The following is a 13,169-nucleotide window of genomic DNA, read 5'->3' as shown; positions in this document are numbered from 1 at the left end:
ACTAGTATCAAGCTCTATATGTAATATATTAGCAGTACTTGGGAACCTTAGTATTATCCCTGCTATTACTAACAGCGATGTAATGTCCCCCTAACCTTTTATGAATGAATCTATCCATATTTCCAAAAAAAAAAAAAAGCTTTTAGCTTAGTGCAAAAGACCACCACCAAACAAAAATAAAGAAAAAAATTCATTCATAAAATAAATATTTAAAATTTTAAGTTATCGAGTGTGAAGTATTCAATTTGTTATACTCCTACTTATTATGATAATAACACGCATGTATGAAAAACATACACTTCTTGTTGTTCCACATGTCAATTTTGATCTTCTTAACAAAGGTGTTTGGATAATATTCGATTGAAATCGAGAATAAGGTATTTGAAGAACTTGAAGTTAACAAAAAAAGGCGGAAGTTAATCGGATTTATATATGAACTTTACCCGGAGAAAAGATTAAAATTTGTTGCTAGTAGAAACCATTATTTCACTTGAAATATATACTCATCGAATAACTATTTCAATATTTCACAAGTAATTCAATACTTAAATAATATTAATGAGCAAACAGGTCAGTGTCAAATACTAATGGCCAAATCAAAATACTTAATAAACAAAGGTTTAATGTGAAGAGATTTCTCGATTGTCATACCAGCTTATTGTGTATTCCACTTTCCTTTCCAAAACAGCTGAACAAAGTAAGACGCTCTAAAATCATCTTTCAAGTTTAGTAATATTTCTTTTTCTGGTCTTGTAGGAACCAGTTAAGACTCGCAAATTAACAAGTATATACTTAATTATGTATGTGCTTTCTGGGTAAGATAAGTCTAGAGTTCTGGTCCTGTTATATATTGAACAATGATTTATTGTTTGTATTGACAGAAAGATGGGGCCCTTTCTTTCCTCTCTGAATCATTAGGGGAATGAATAATTATGAGAGTGATACCATAAAGAAGAAATTCCATTAAGGGATGTGTTGAGATGGAAAAGATCTTTTCTCACCCTAAATTATATTTGTTGGGTTTTTTAAGCTTGGTTTAGCTTAAAGAGGGTGAATGAGAAATAAAGGAAAAATGAAATATATGAGTTTCCCTCCTTGGCAAAGGGACATTGTTCCATATTGGAGGTAGAAAAGACTTTTGATGGGTATATATACAATTGCTTTTCTTCTAGCTCTTAAAGAGATAAGAGGAAGGCAAGTCTCGCGCCGTTATCGTCGCTCGACTTCGGCTTCGAATTGATTGATTAATCTTTTTGGAAAAAATGCCTTTCAATTATTTAATTAATTAACTAAAATTCAACGCGGAATAACCTAGGACCCGCGACGTGACCCGGTCCGGTCCGTTTTCTTTCCCGGATTATTTTAAATCCGTTTTCCCCAATATTTTAAACAGAAATATTCCCACTTGTTCCATCAGCCATGGCTGTTTCTAAAAGGTTGCAAACCTTTTCGGAAATAGTGCCAGAAAGTCTATAAATATGCTTTGAATCCCAAAATCTTTCCTTACGAAATTTTCTGATCTTTTTCTTCTTCTTCTTCTTCTGCATAAAATTTTCTAGTGTGTTTTACAACCTTCGAGTGGCTCGCTGTTTCACCGGCATTTTTGGTACCAACACTCTGATGAGTTAAATCGTTCTATCATGGGAGGATAATATTCCAGCACCTCGGATACTTGAGGGAAATATTTTCCTTAAGGACACACTGTGCATTCAGTGGGCTCGGTTTATTCCGAAATTATTTTCAGTTATTATTTCGACATTTTGTTGCTACAAACTTTCTATTTCTGTTTTTGTTTTAGAAAGTTTACTGTTTTTCATTATTTATTACAGTAATATAGGTTGCATAACAATCTTAAGGAAATTGCTTATTCGTAGTCTGTATTCTGTTTGTGGAGAATTTTTCTATTCTGATTTAAAGATATAAAAACTTCATCGGAGTATTGAAATATAGAAACGATTTAAAGAACATAAAAACTTCATCATTTTTTGTGAAACAGTATATGTAAAAACTTTGATTTTTATTTATTAAACGTACTACTTATCGTTAATTACAATATTGTTAACTGTTCTATTTTTTGCCATTAATTGAACTCTTCTGTTGTTCACAGTGAGAAATGACAATTGATAATGGAAATCCTTCTGCGACTGTTGCGACAATGATGATAGCCTCATCAAGCCGAATTGTTGTTCTACCGGCCGAGAAATCAGGGAAATTTTCTGGAGCCAACTTCAAAGGATGGAAGCAAAAGGTGTTCTTCTGGCTTACCACACTTGGTATGCAGAAATTCACCAGTGAAGAACCTCCAGTGCCTGTCACAGACACGCCGGACAACGAGAAATCTGTGATTGTTGAGGCATGAAAACAGGTAGATTTTCTTTGCAAAGGCTATATCCTAATTGCTTTGTAGGATGACTTGTACAATATCTACAGTACTATGAATACTTTGTTAGCTTCAAGGTTTCACGTATTAATTTTGATGATAACAAACTAAAATAATTATTAATTAAAGAATATTTACTTGTGGTAATCTTATTTTTGTACAAAAAAGAAAATGCTGGTAAAAATCCAAACAAATATGGGAAAGAGAATATCATGTGAAGAATTTATCAAGGAAGATTATTTTCAGAGATTTAATCTTCAAGCATCATAGCAGGAATAATATTTGAAAGTGAAATTTCAAATATTGAATGACTTACTACAATATCAGAAGAAGAATCTATGGAAATTATGGATGGAAAGCTTTTCAATATCTTGAAAAAAAAGTTGCTAAAATCATAGAGAAGATATATTATTTTGTGGAAGGAGGATACTATATGGAAGAGATATTACAAGGCAAGGAAGAAAATATTTTTATGGAAAGAAAATATATTATGAGTATAGTATAATCTATATTATGAAAAGAGATTATTTATCAAGATCAAGAAAGGAGTCAAAGATATATTGATATCTATCAGAAAAGGAAAGAAGTACGAGGAGGCAAAGAAAGAGAATCAAGCTTACATTGAAAGAAAGTCAATTCTTCCGGTACACATGGAAATGTCCAAGTTCATATAAAAAACTTTATGGGCATTGGAGTTTGAAATGTAAACGGCACATTCCAAAAGGAAAGCATATTTTGACACAAAATGTAGTGATATAGTATTACTACATTGGAAAATATTCAAGTCCATTTTTAGGAGACATGTCAGCAACAATCAAGGATTCTAAAAGAAGACATGCAAAGATTCAAGACAATCATGCAACAGTACAAAAGAAATTCTCTTGGGTTATGCAGTAGCCGGAACAAGTTGAAAAGGCTATAAAGAGGAGCTCTGCACATAAAGAAAAGCACGCAACTTTCTATACAATTATCTATCCAACTGCAAGTTCTTTATTCTACTCTTAACTAGCATTATAGTTCACTTTTAGATTTACTGTATACATAAAAGAGAGAAGAGAGATAGAAAAATATTGGAGAGGCGGTGTGACCGAGATGTTGTGTCATTGTTTGTTTCTTTGGTAAGCGAGTGAAAACCAAAGAGTCGTTGTTGGTGAGCGAGTGAAAACCAACTCTTGTTCGTTGTTGGTGAGCGAGTGAAAACCAATCTTATCAACGTTGGTGGTGATCGTTGAAAACCACAAAGGCTTTACTCAATTCAATTTACACAGAACTCTAAAAGACAACACTCTTACAACCCAAGAGGACTGGATTAGGATACCACATTGGTTCTGTCACACCTCCTTTTTACCACCCCCGGAGGGATATAAGGGAATTTTTCCAATTTAAGTGACAATCGAAACGGGATTATTATTTAAAAATCAGAGTCGCCACTTGGGATAATTTATGGTGTCCCAAGTCACCGATTTAGAATCCCGAATCGAGAAAAGATTGACTCTGTTTTATAGTCCGCGAACATAGAAATCCGGGTTAGGAATTTTGTTAACCTGGGAGAAGGTGTTAGACATTTCCGAGTTCTGTGGTTTTAGCACGGTCGCTCAACTATTACTATTGGCCGATTTATTTGTTTTTAAAACACTTTTAAGCCTATGTGCATTTTTAACTTTTGAAAACCGCTTTTACTTATTTAAAAAATTAATTCAAGGTCATTTAAAACATAACGCAAGCCACGCTACATGAAATGCACCCGTGGTTTGCGACACATTCTATTTAACCTTGTTGGAAATTAGAACCGGGCCACATGAAATGTACCCCCGGGTTTTAGTACTCAAAAGAAAATCAATCACGGGAGCCGTACCCGTAACCATGATAATTGTTTAACTAACGCGCCTAAAGCAAACTACGAAATTCATGATTTTATATCTAGGTTATGAAATTAACACGAGGACCATGAGCGATTTAATTATGGATGGCACACATCAACTTATCCTCAATCAATTTTTTCCCTTCCTCAACCTTCCCTTTTTTACTCAACCCTGTTACAATAATACAAGTGCTAAAACTATCCAAAAATTTATTCTCAACACAACCACCACTTCTCTCAACGACTTCATCATATAGTCGCCTAGCTGATTTAATCTTACCATCTTTCACAAGATCATAAAGTAAAGAATTAACAGTAATTACATGTGGAACCAAATCGTAAGTGTCGAACACAAAGTAATACAATTCAACAGCTTTATCAACCAAATTAGAATCAGAGTAAGCTAACAATAAGCACCTTGGTTGCTTAAATTTGATATTTAAACATAATCAACTATCTAATTCCCCAAGATCTTAAATGGCGCTTCATCAATTTATTTCATAGCCAAACGAGATTAGAGAAGAGAGATAGAAACGGACCTCGATAAAGAAAGCTTCTTCAATATGATTCTGTCCAAAATAGTACAATGAACGCCAAAAAAAACTTCGATGAAGTCAGCTACCAAAGAGAAACAGGAACCACGACCTCGGAGCCCGGATTGAACCTCGGACGGTGATCTCAAATCAAGACCGAAAATCAAACTTGAACCTCAAATAAACTCCCATTTTTAAAAATCAGAATTGAAAGATGAGATTGAAACTACTTTTGTAAATCCAAACCAATTCAAGACAGAAACATCATTTTTTTTTAAAAAATATGAACGAAATAGATGGTCGTTGATCTTTCACTCTACTTCAGCTGGTTTCCGGTGAGTTGGAGAAAAGCTGGCGGGGATCAACCTGGTTGTTGCTCCAAGTTTAGGGGTTGCTGGTTCGTTGTTAATGGGAAGAAGCAGAGGCAGCGATGGCTATGGTGTTCGCCGATTCTCTGTCCATCGGCGACTGTGCGTGTGTGTCGGCGACTGAGGGTTGGCTATTGTTGAAGAAGAAGAGAACGGGTGGGGGATCTGATTTGCTAATGTTGAAGAAGATGAAAAAGTTACGCTGGGGGGGGGGGGGGGTTAGTTTGTGCGGCGGATCTCAGTGTTTTAGAGTTATGTCATTTTTTTGTGTATTTTTTGGCCTTTCTTTGATTTTTTTAGCAGACAAACGACGGATTCATTATCTGTAAAGTCTCCTATTGTTTTTATAGGATTTTTTTAGGTTAGGGGGTGTGGGCCTAGGAATTATGAGCTTGGTAATTATGGTCTATGTCCAAAAATTAGGCCTAAAATGGGTTGCTCGAGCCTAAGTTTTATTCTTTCCCCACGAACGAGACTAAAATGTGATCTCATTTATTAATTAATCCTACTTAAGTAAAATAACTATTAAAATAAGACTTATCGTTAAAACAAAATTATTTTTGGTATTTTTCAAGATTAAAAATGACTACAAAATATTAATGAAACTATTTTTTTGTAATTTTTATTTTCTTGTAATAAAATAAAGTGAAAGAGTCAAAAATTAGTTGAAATAGAGATATTAGGCCTAAATAAATATTTACGTGCTAAAATACGAAAAATCTTGGGGAGGGTCAAAAATCACATGTCTACAGCTGCCCCTCTTTGACTGGAAACATGAAGTATTTTCAGACAAAGAACGACTAGACAGGTTTTTGACCCGACCCTTATTTAAGGAGACCAAAACTAAGAGAAAGGGGAAAGTGACCGAGTCCTGGTATCTGATCTGCTTACACATCCTTGGTTATAAAGGAATCAAGCCACGCGTAGTTCATAAGTGAGTGAGATGATGGAGTATACAGAGATGGAGAGACGATTGAGGTGACGTCGAGGTTCCGGTCCGTGGTCCTGTTATTACATCAAAATCAAAAAAGTGAAAAAGACTAACCAAGCCTGTCAACTATGAGTTACAAGATTCCTATCTATAAGTCTTCTGAAGCTTGATTTTGAGTCTTGAATGGTTCTTCATGCAGACTTTGGATTTGTACCTTGACGCTTGCTAGTTGCAGGTGCTAGTTCATTCTTCTTTAGCTTTTCGGATCAAGACCAGACATACCATGTTTGTGACTTCAATCATATCTTGAGCAGCTCACATTTTCATCAACTTCTGCATCTGGATTCACTTCTTGCCTTTTTTTCTGGATTGTGACTAACTTTCGTTGATCATCTCGGACTATTAGCTCACATTCCTGCCGTGAGCGTCTTTTGTTGCTGACTTGTATTGCATTCTAAAGTGAATTATCTTATTCTCCAGGTAGGTGCTTGATTGCCAATATTAGAATTGTATTCCTTTGAATATTTCTGTTTTTCCTTTGTTCTCTAGGAGGGCTCCTGATTTCCAACACTTGTATTGCTTTTCCCTTGACTCATTTTTCCTTTGTTCTCCAGGTGGGCTCCTGATTGCTGAACTTGAACCGTCTTCCTTTGAACATTTATTCGTTCCCTTTGTTCTCCAGGTGGGCTCCTGATTTCCAACACTTGTACTGCTTTTCCCTGGACTCATTTTCCCTTTGTTCTCCAGGTGGGCTCTTGATTGCTGAACTTAAACCGTCTTCCTTTGAACATTGCTGCCTCCTTTTGTTCTCCAGGTGGGCTCCTGATTACCAATATTTGCATTATTTTCCTTGAGACTTGAACTGTTTCCCTTTGTTCTCCAGGTGGGCTCCTGATTTCCATCACTTGAACTGTTTCTCCTTGAAACTTGAACTGCTTCCCTTTGTTCTCCAGGTGGGCGCCTGAGTACCAACACTTGAATTGCTTTCCGTTTGTTCTCCAGGTGGGCTCCTGATTTCCAACACTTGAATTGCTTTCCCTTTGTTCTCCAGGTGGGCTCTTGATTTCCAACACTTGAACTGCTTTCCTTTTGTTCTCCAGGTGGGTTCTTGATTTCCAACACTTGAACTGCTTCCTTTGAACTATCTTCCCTTGTTTTCCAAGTGGGTGCCTGATTTCTTGAACCCGAATTGTCCACTTCTTAAAAATGCTTTTCTTTTGAATTGTCTTCCCTTATTTTCCAGGTGGGTGTCTGATTGCTTGAACCTGTACTGCTTTATATTCTTGAAGCTCGTGTTGTCTTTCCTTGTTCTCCAGGTGGGCGCCTGATTACAACAAAATAGACAAAACAAAAGAAATTTTTCTTCCCCAGTTTGATAATGGGAACATCTGTGAGTATTAATCGAATCTGGTTATCAAAAGATCTATAAGAACTCAAAAGTTAAATCCAATTGTCTAGGAGGGTCCTGAAAATTTCAAATTAAATCTCATCTTAAGAGTGAAAACTTTAAAGCTAAACTATGTTTCCTAAAGGTAGAACTTATAGTAAATCTTGTTAACTATGAAGGTCTTAAAATTTAACTAAAGCCTATTATCCAGGAGGGTCTTGAGAACTTTAAATTAAATCTCATTATCCATGAGGGTCCTGAAAATTCTAAATTAAATTCCATTATCCAAGAGGGTCCTGAAAAGCCGAGAATGAACTTACTTGAGCCATGCTTTCTTCCAGGAGGATTTCTGCAGAACGAATAAAATTCCTTGCCTCTGAACCATGCTTTTCCTCATGGAGGGTTCCTGCATATTGAACAAAATTTTTTTTCCCTTTCTCAAACCGCCTTTGTACTGACAAAATTTGGGCACGACACTTGAAAACATTCAAACTTCCCAGCTTTGATTTGGACACAATTTTTGTCCCTGCTTCAAACAAAGAAAACTTGAGTTTATAAATATGGTGGTTGGTTTGTGGCCTTGACTTTGAGGGTGATTGCTCCTTCACTTCCCATGATAACTTCGATTTCAACTCAAAAGACCTGGCCTGTTTATTGACTGACCACTTTCTCTGTCACCCTTATCACGGGAAATACCTTTGATCCGTTCAAACCCAACACCATCTATCTGTTGCATTGCTCATGAATTGACATATACCGAACCTTTGTATTTCACATGAATCCCAAAGTACGTCAATTGCCACCCACTTAGTGCACATGTTGTTCTTTCCTGACTTAAACCACTAGTCTTGGCCTTGAGTTCTATCGCTCCTTCACTTGCCATGATAACTTTGATTTCCACTTGGAAGACCTTGCTTGTCATTGATCAACCACTTTCTCTGTCAACTTTATCACAGAAAATACCTTTGACTCGTTCACCCACTTTCCTCTATCTGTTGCATTGTTCATGAATTGACATATATCGACCTTTGTATTTCACATGAACCCCAAAGCACGTTGATTGTTACTAACTCAGTGTGCATATTGCTCTCTCTTGACTTATACTACTTTGATGTACTAGCCAGACTCCGCTTTGTGCAATTGGAAAGCTGGTAGCATATTTTGAAGTCATTTCTCACTTATTTTGACCAAACAGACTCAGGAAGGAGAAGTAAACAAGACAAAAGGAACAAAGTAAAGGACAATGGAAAGAGATGATTCCTAACAAGAAAACTACAAAGTAGAAACTTGTCAAATGTGTATACCAACTCTAATGACCATGACATGCACCTATGGCCTAATCTGTCAAGCAAGTCTAATGTTCAACTCTTGCTATACCCCCTAAACCGTGAAACTGGGTTTCAATGCTCCGATTATCTAATCTGATTCACGATCCTTATTCAACTTGTAGTGCCCGAAGGATTTTCACCATCAAGCCTCTCTCATTTTGTTCTTTATCTCAACTCATCGTCATCTTATGGTGCCTGTGCAGGTTTTCACCAATAAGACTCTCTTATTTTGTTCTTTTCTTTTTATTTCCTCCGATTCCGCATATGACAAGGCATTACCCATAGTAAAAACATCATGTGTTCCTGGCATGTCTAGCTCGGCACTCTCAAAGATTATCTGTGAGGTCTATTTGGACTGTAATGTGGCTTTTGGACAGGGTTAGAAAGGAAGGACATCACAAAGGCTAAAAACAACTAAGATAACAGGGTTAATTTATTTACGACTTTTGGAATCCATTTTAAAAACTTTGCCCCAATTCTGAAATAAGGGAATTTGACTCTTTTTTTCTTTTTGAGATGGAATTTCTAAGAAAGACTGCTCCACTCTCGACTTCGTGGGATTATGAAATATTTTATTTGGTATGAACAAACCGTGAGGCTACCTACGTATCTTGTGGTGACAAGAATCAGGTCAAACGTAGTTCACAAAGATACGTTTTGTTGTTGCTATATTTTCTTTTTCCTTCTTTTTTTGAATTTTCCTTTTGGAATGAACTTTCTAAAATAAACATATGGGGACAAAACTTTTTTTTCCGTATGACTCTAACTTGATTCCAAAAGAGGGGAGGTCAAAAAAATCAGTACAAGCTCAAAAGGGTATCAAATGGTATAAGTGTTTGGGTAGCTGAAAGAGGGCCTCCCAATCCTTGAAAATGCCAAGTACAATATATGCAACTTGAAATAAAAAGTGAAGATCATACACAATATTTCTTTTACGGCTTCGGCATTGATATCACTGATATGCCTTCCACTTTTCTTTAGCACCTTGTCAAGGTTAAGATGCACTTGAACTTAAAGTTGCTTGCTTCAAATCGGCCGGGATGCACTCTCATTTAACGAATTCTTTTCACCCTATTAACTTCACAAATTATCTACCCCAGTTTCACATGGTTCGGGATTCAAATTATCTCAAAATCTCTTTACTTACTTCCCTCAAATGTCCCTATCATCTTCAAAATTGTTTCATTGCTTCATGATTAGGCTAACTTTTAAGACCAGACCTAGAATTATGCGTGCATGTCATGTTACTAGAACCAGCATGAAAAGAACTATAAAAGGAGAAGAGAACTAAACAAAAATGACTAGAAATAACAGAAAATAGAAAATCTCATTAGACAGATAGTGAAACGGTTCGAACAACAAAACAAGCAAAATAAACTAGGGTACAACCCTAGAACAAACCGAGATAACACTAAATGAGTTGCTACGACTAAAGGAACTAGGCAAAATAAAAGGATAGAAGGGTTTGAGTCACAAGTCAATATCCGGATTACAACCCTGAAATAACCCGGACAACAGAAATAATAACAAAATGAACTACCAAGACTCCTCTCTGGCTAGCCAAGAAAGGAGCATCTTTCTAATTACCAAGCTCGGCATCTTAACCACTGAGTTCCACATCAATATTACCAAGTCCATTACCAATTTCAATATTATTAACTTCACCAAGTGGCTCATTGACTCCTTTGACCAACCCTTCGTCATTGCAAACCATCCCAACAATTTGTGCGTTGTCATGTACCTGTAGAGGATTATGTGTGACACTTGGGTTATTACTGCCTTGGACCACAATTATTCCTTCTTGAATCATTCTTTCTATTTCCCTTTTCAAAGCACGACAATCTTCAATGCTATGCCCTTGGACATTAGAGTGGTACATGAACCGTACAGTAGGATCAAATCCTTTTGCATATGGGTCCGGTGTAAAGCCAAGGAGCGGCTCAATTTGGCCAGAATGCTTTAACTTTTCAAACAAGCTTGTGTAGGACTCCCCGATTGATGTGAAACTATTTCTTTGCCTTTGTTCCCCTCCCTGTCCCTATTTTCTAGGGTTGTTGGGTGCTCAAAAATGTTGTGAAGGCAAGAATGCATTATGCGGTGCTGGCGCTCGCCCTAGGGAGTGACCTAGTGGTTGGACAGATGGCCGGATGTTGTTCGGAGGATAATACTGGAGTGGATTATGTGGAGCTCGGGGATATTCATGGGGTCTGTATTGAGGCTAAAAGCGTTTAGCAGGAATGCCCACTGGATCTTGTAGTTGGCGAAGCTCAGCAATATCTTTTCTATCAATGGGAGGACTGTCCCGAGCAACTTGTTCATTCCATCTAAACCAAAATTCCCTAAAACCTTCCTTGGGTTTCTTTTCCATCTGAGATAGGGAGGAGCGGTCTGGGACAATGTTGATATTGTACTGAAAGTGTCGCACAAAATCTCAGGTCATATCATCCCATGTATGCCGCTTACCGACATCTTGACAAGTATGCCATTCCAAAGCTACCCCATTTAGGCTCTCACTAAAACATGCCATCAGCAACTCATCCTTCCCGCCAACACTTCTCATTTCACTGCAAAAACCCCTCAGATGGGCTACTGGATCTCCACGCCCATCATACAAATTAAACTTTGGCATCTTAAACCCTTTCAGCTTTCTGGATATCTCATCTTGCTCCACTTGTCTTAGCAGGCTTTGCAGTCTCACTGGGAGGCTCAAAATGAGGAGCGTAAGAGTATGGACCCGAGACCTTGAAAATGGGTTATGTAGCATAGTGTTGGGCCTCGGGAATTTTGAACATAGTTTCGCTAGAGGATCAAGGAAAGGTAGCAGGTGGATGAGCTGCAAAAACATGAGTGGTCAAAGGAGCGGGATATGAGGTGGTTTTGGGGGTGGAGTGTGAAAAGGTTGTGGGGAGATATCCTGGACTTGTGACAGTGGTGGAATGGTGATAAGGCTTTCAGTGTAGTTAGTGGGAACTAATGGTGGAGGACGCCCACTAATCCAGGCTTGGTATATTTCGGTCATCTGTCTTTTCAACCTTAAGACCTCTTCTTTCAATTCAGATTCTGATTCAACAATTTCCTTAAACGGATCAACAACCCCTGTGTCCAAGTCTTTGCTAGTCATGGCTACCTTGCTCTTTGACCTTGTGTTGTATGGATGAGTTACTTAAAAACCACAAACCAACCACCCTTCTGCTCAATGAAGATAACAAAAGGAATAAATGGGGTCATCCTGTTAGCATTAGGGCATTTAACAGATAAAAAAATCACATTGCGTGCAATTCACATAGCAACAATTAACGGTTCTAGAATGACTTTGAGGGTCACAAGGTCACTTGGCATTATCCCAAGTTTGTTCATTTCAATCTTCTCTTTTCTTTCTTTTCTAGCACTTCTTGGCTTGCTCATTTTCCTTCCTCTTTTTTTTTCTTCTAATTATCACTCTTTTCCTTCCTCTCGTTTCTCACATCCCATAGTTTTCCCCTTTTTTTTCTTCTCTCTTTTTTGTTTTTTTTATGCTTTTTTATTTAATGATGATTCGATCGAACCCTATGTAGGTTGCCTACATATCATGGCGCCGCATGAATCAGATCTTTGCGTAGTTCGGGAAAAGTAATGGATAAATTAAAGTAAAAATATAAAAGTCTTTTTTGGATTATTCATTTACAACTTTTTTTTATTTTCAAAACAAAAACAGGAAATATGATAATGAGAGACTCAACTCAACTATAGTACGACAAACTTCGACACCAACTAAAAGAATCATTACTACTGGACATCACTATAAAGTACAACAACATAAAAAGAAACAGACTCAAAATATAAAAATTTCTCCTTAAGCAACTCCTGGATGCAACGGTCCTGACCAGACGGTCCTGGGGTATTTGTCATGCTCAAACTCCGGTAAGTAGATTCACACATGTATAAGAAAACTAAAGCCAAATAGAGTTAAGGGTTTAGAATACTATATGAGACAATAGCACTCCCTGTTGGACACATGCAAGACATGATTGTGCAAAATAGCCTACGTGGCCAAAAGGCAACTAGAAGTGCAAACTCAATAAAGGTGACCTCTAAGACATGGAAAAATTATTTTTGCAGAAATGACTGATTTTGTAGAAATGGCCAATGTGGCCAAAAAACGGCTAAGAATGCAAATTCAACAGAATGAGCCTTAAATATAGAGGACACCTTGTTGTGGACTTAGGACTCTAAGATATGAGTTAATTGAACCACTTTTGCAAAAATAGCCTTATTTTGCAAAACAGCCTATGTGGCCAAAAGCGGTAGACATGCAAATTTTGGCTAAGACCCCGTTAAGCCAAAGAACTAAGACTCACTAAGAAGACCGAATCCTATGTGGGTTGCCTATGTATCCCGCCCC

The 13,169-nt window shown here is 37.2% G+C and overlaps 1 long non-coding RNA gene across 1 annotated transcript; it reads right to left on the bottom strand.

Annotated features, from left to right (window-relative positions):
* Positions 1-2,000: 2,000 nt before the first annotated feature.
* LOC107760938 (uncharacterized) lies at positions 2,001-5,442 on the bottom strand. Its single transcript, XR_012705458.1, has 2 exons — positions 4,781-5,442; positions 2,001-2,424 (listed from the first exon to the last, which is right to left on the bottom strand). It is a non-coding gene; the product is annotated as an uncharacterized LOC107760938 (long non-coding RNA).
* Positions 5,443-13,169: the final 7,727 nt, after the last annotated feature.

The sequence above is a fragment of the Nicotiana tabacum genome, chromosome 22 (genome assembly GCF_000715075.1).
Source record: "Nicotiana tabacum cultivar K326 chromosome 22, ASM71507v2, whole genome shotgun sequence".
In the NCBI taxonomy this organism is placed as follows: Eukaryota; Viridiplantae; Streptophyta; class Magnoliopsida; order Solanales; family Solanaceae; genus Nicotiana; species Nicotiana tabacum.
This window is presented reverse-complemented; position numbering and strand designations above follow the sequence as displayed.